Source organism: Sturnus vulgaris, unplaced genomic scaffold (assembly GCF_052056855.1).
Source record: "Sturnus vulgaris isolate bStuVul1 unplaced genomic scaffold, bStuVul1.hap1 Scaffold_383, whole genome shotgun sequence".
NCBI classification, from domain to species: domain Eukaryota; kingdom Metazoa; phylum Chordata; class Aves; order Passeriformes; family Sturnidae; genus Sturnus; species Sturnus vulgaris.
In genome coordinates this window covers 131401-135780 of record NW_028276433.1, presented here as the reverse complement: position 1 = coordinate 135780, position 4380 = coordinate 131401, and positions in this window count along the sequence as shown.

Sequence of the window (4380 nt, the reverse complement as noted above, 5' to 3'; positions counted from 1 at the left end):
CTCAGGCTTTTCCCTTCTTTCCTCACAAACAGGAATACTTGTCCTGGGCCTGGATGCAGGCAGAGCCCTGAGGAGAGCACGTGGGACATGGTGCAGTGGGCAGGGACAGCCAGCTGCAGAGTTCAAGGGGAAGGGCTTCTGGTGCAGGGCCAGGCATGTCAGTCCCAGCTGGGCCATGTCAGACATGTCCCCAGGCTGGGCTTGGGGAGCAGCTTGTCCAAACAGGGTCAGCCTGCAAGGGGCTCATTCTTCAGTGGGCCCACACCTCCTAAGGAGACATTCAGCATCAAGATCACCTGGGGAATGCCTAAGTTGCTTCTTCTTTGAACTGAAAAAGAAAAATTACTCCCTTTTATAAAACTGAAAATCATGAGCTGTACCTTGAAATCTTCCTCCTTAAGAGAACTCCAAAGTGACTCCAAGCAGCTGCACAAGGCCTGGAGACTGGAAGACATTGGAAAGAAGACAAAGAGCTCCTGAGGGTTTTCTGTATTTTAATGATCCCCAACGGTGGATTTGGGGCTGAGTCCAGGAGCCCCAGGCACTGAGAGAAGGTTGAAGAAGCTGCTCAAGGAGTCAGAAGCAAAACTCCAAGTCCCTTGGAGCATCACTGGCCCCACTGAGGGCAGGGACTGCCAAAGGCGCCCCAGGGAGTGGTGAGAGCAGATCCTTGAGGCCAGGATTGCAGGAGCCCGAGGCTGTGAGCAGGGAACTGCAATGCTGAGCAAGGCCTGGGCTGGTTGGAGGAAGCAGAAAGGCCAAGGCCTGAGCCCAGGCCTGGGCCAGCAGGGCCTGTCCCTCACAGGTGGCTCGGGGCTATTCCTGGAGCACTGGGATGGGAGAGGCAGCAAGGACAAATGTCATCAAGCTGTGTGACACTCCAGATGCTCATGGAACCAAGGGCCAGTGTGACACAGCAGGGCCTCATGGAAACAAGAGGCCGTGCTGAGCCTGCGCGCCTGTAACACCCCAGAACACTGAAATGCTGAGGGTGAGCAAAGGCTCCTTTACTCGAGTTTGGTGCAGAGTAGAAACCCCAGCCAGATATTCTCAAGAGGTCAAAACGACACAAAAGTGTACTGGAAAAATACAGAAAACCGAGCTCCTTTGGCAAATGATTTCATACAACATCCAATTCAACGTGCAACACTTAGCGTAGCAGGAACATCATTAACTCGGCCCATGTAAGATGGAAACCTTTAGGCATAAAAATGTTAAACTACCCAAAAACATTCCAGTAAAAGAGGATAAGAAGGTTAAAAGAGAAAAAAGAGACAGAAAGACAGAAGATCTCCAGATAGATATGCAGAGAGCTACCAGCTGCTAGGCTTCCAGTGTGGCTGAGACACAGACCCAGGAGATTTCAGGATTCAGACCAGGGCTTGACGTCATGCCCGATTTTTTAAATCCCTAGCGTTTTCTAAGCTCTCCTCTTTTCAGGGACATCTGCTTTCTTACCACGCACTGCTGTGTTTCATTGCCTTTGTGTGGGATTGATTGACGGCTCAGCCAATCAGAGCTGGCTGGGCGCTGCCCCTGCTGTGTGCTTGATTGACGGCTCAACCAATCAGAGCTGGCTGGGCGCTGCCCCTGCTGTGTGATTGATTGACGGCTCAGCCAATCAGAGCTGGCTGGGCGCTGCCCCTGCTGTGTGATTGATTGACGGCTCAGGCAGTCACAGCTGGGTTTGCTCTGCCCCTGCTGTGTGATTGGCAGATCTGCCAGGCCATGGCTGGGGACGGGGCTCTGTCCCACCTCATTCCAAGGTCTGTCCCAGCCCCGGCCCCACTCGGCCATTCCGAGCATCCCGACGGGTCTGGGGACATTGATGTCATCCAGCCTCTGACAGCGACCATGGGGACACTGCGGAACCTCATGGAACCAAAGAGACCATTTTGACACTCTGGTGCCTCATGCAATCAGGGGCACCTTTGTGAGACTCAGGACCCCAATGGAACCAAGGGTCAGTGATGAAGCTGTGCGGCCCAGAGAACCAAGGAGCCTTTGTTACACAGCAGGGCCACATGGAGCCCAGGGGCCGTGGTGACTCTGCAGGACCTTAGGGAAGCAAGGGGCCATTGTTTACACTACAGAAGCAGGGAGAATATTGTGACAAGGAGAATATCGGGACACTACAGGGACTCCTGGAATCAAGGAGAACATTGTGACACTGTGAGGCCCCATGGAACCAAGGCAACATGGAACAGGTCTGGCTGGCTGGGCCTCCCCGGGGGCCACCTGGCAAGACTGGCTGATCCTGGAATGTTGAGGACTGCCTCTCATCAGCTCCTGGAGCACTAAGGCTCTGTGCTTTCCTTCCTATGGAAAAGTACCAGCCCCTTTTGCAGGTTCCCACGGCTGAAACTGATATTCCCCCTGAAAAAGCACTACATACAAGGCTTGCTCCCAGCCAAAATCTGCTAGGAGTAACAGCTCTGGGTGGCCACCGTTTCCTGAGGGCTGCCTCTCATCTACCACTCTAAGGGTCGGTGTGAAGTTTCCCTCATTTTTGCCTCATGACCCTCTCAAGAAGACCTCAAGGACCCCCGCCCAGGTTGACTCTGGACAATGGTTTTCTGGCCTGCTTGAGGTGGGTGCTTGCCAAGGGACTCTTTGCAGGTGTGTTGTGCTCACTGGACTGTGCTGTCATGGTACCAGCTGAAGCCTGCATGTACTGCACGACCGCACCTGTCTCTTGGAGCACCACACAATGCTCCATAAATCTCCCCGCCTCTTGGCCACAAGCCACTCGCTTTGGAAAAGGACTATAAAAGAGCGATCCTCTGGAGAAGACCCTGAGTACTCCCCACGGATGACCACCCTTCCATTGGCTGGCCCACCATGACCTTGGTCTCGTCTGTTGGTAGCTACTTCCCCCTTCCCCTCCTTTTCTCTCTCTATACTCCGTTTCCTATATCTCTCCCCTCTAGCGCAACTGAATTGTTTGGCATTCAATAAAAATGCATTGCTGTTGTTGAATAAACTGATTTGTCCCCCGCTATTTACCTGTTTGCACCTCTGAGATCGAACAATCCTCGGCCTGTGTTGGCAGATGGTGACACACCCCCACCCCCCCCCCCCCATCCCCCATGCCCCTGCTTCTCCCAGTTGATTGCTGATCGTGGTGTGACATGGAATGGAACATCCCTTGGGCCAGTCCAGCCCAGCTGTCCCATCCCTGTTCCCTCAGGAACACTTGCCCATCCCAAGTCCATGGGTTGGAGGGGCTTGCAGACACGCCTCGTGGGGCGAGCACTGTGACAAGGACAGGAGAACAGAACAACATTTACACTTACCAAGGGCAGAGAACAGAAGAGCACAGTCTTGGAGAAACGCACAAAGGATGTAGCCGAGGCAAACGGAGCGTGCACAAAACGCAAGGAGAATGTCAGCTCAGCTCTGCAAGGCTGACAAAAGCAGAAGTTATACACAACAATAATATTGCCCTTCCTCAAAAGCGGGGATCAAAGAGCAGTCACCTAAAAAGGACAGTGCATGTTGAAGACACACTCCAAAGAACCATAGAAGGACTTGTGAGAAGGGGTGCAATTATGGCAAATAAATTCCAGGTGGGGTTAACTAATGAATACATCATCAGTGTGAGTGATAAAAGCTCCGATTGCCTGGTGGCCAGTGCACTCGAGTAGATGAAGGATTGCCCAAGTGACCACCATGGTGTAATAAAGAATACCTGCTCTCAAATCCTCAAAACTGTGTTCAAAAGTTGCTATCCAGCAGATTTCAGTATCAGTGGTGTCCCTGACTCCATTATGCCCCTTGCACACTTTCACGAGGGCCCCTTGGTTCCACGAGGCCCTGCTGGATAACAGTGGACCCTTGGTTCCATTTGGGTCTGTACTGTCAAAATGGCCTCCTTAGTTCTGCACTGCCACAATGCTCTCTCCTTGGTGCCACGAGGCCTTGGTGTGTCACAACAGCCTCTCGGTTCCATGAACTGCCATAGTGTCAGCACGGTCTCTTGCATCTGCAGTATCACGATGGACAATTGGTTACAAGCAGCCCCGCTGTGTCACAACGACTACTTGGTTCATGAGGCCCCACAGTGTCACCATGGCCCCTTGGTTCCCCGAGGCCTCGCTGTAGAACAATGGCCTCTCAGTTCCAGGAGGTTTTGTACTGTCAACAGTGCTCTCCTTGGTTCTACAGTGGCTGCTTGCTTCCATAATTCTTCCTCAGTGTCACAGTGGTCTCCTTGGTTCCATGAGGCTCTGCAATGTCCCAATATCCCATCGTTTCCATGAGCTTCTGTCCCATCAACCATGTCCTTTGCTCCAGTGAGGCCCCGCAACGGCACACCGGACCCTTGGCTCCGTGAGGTTCCATAGTGTAACATGGGTGCCTTGATTCCAAGAGGTTCTG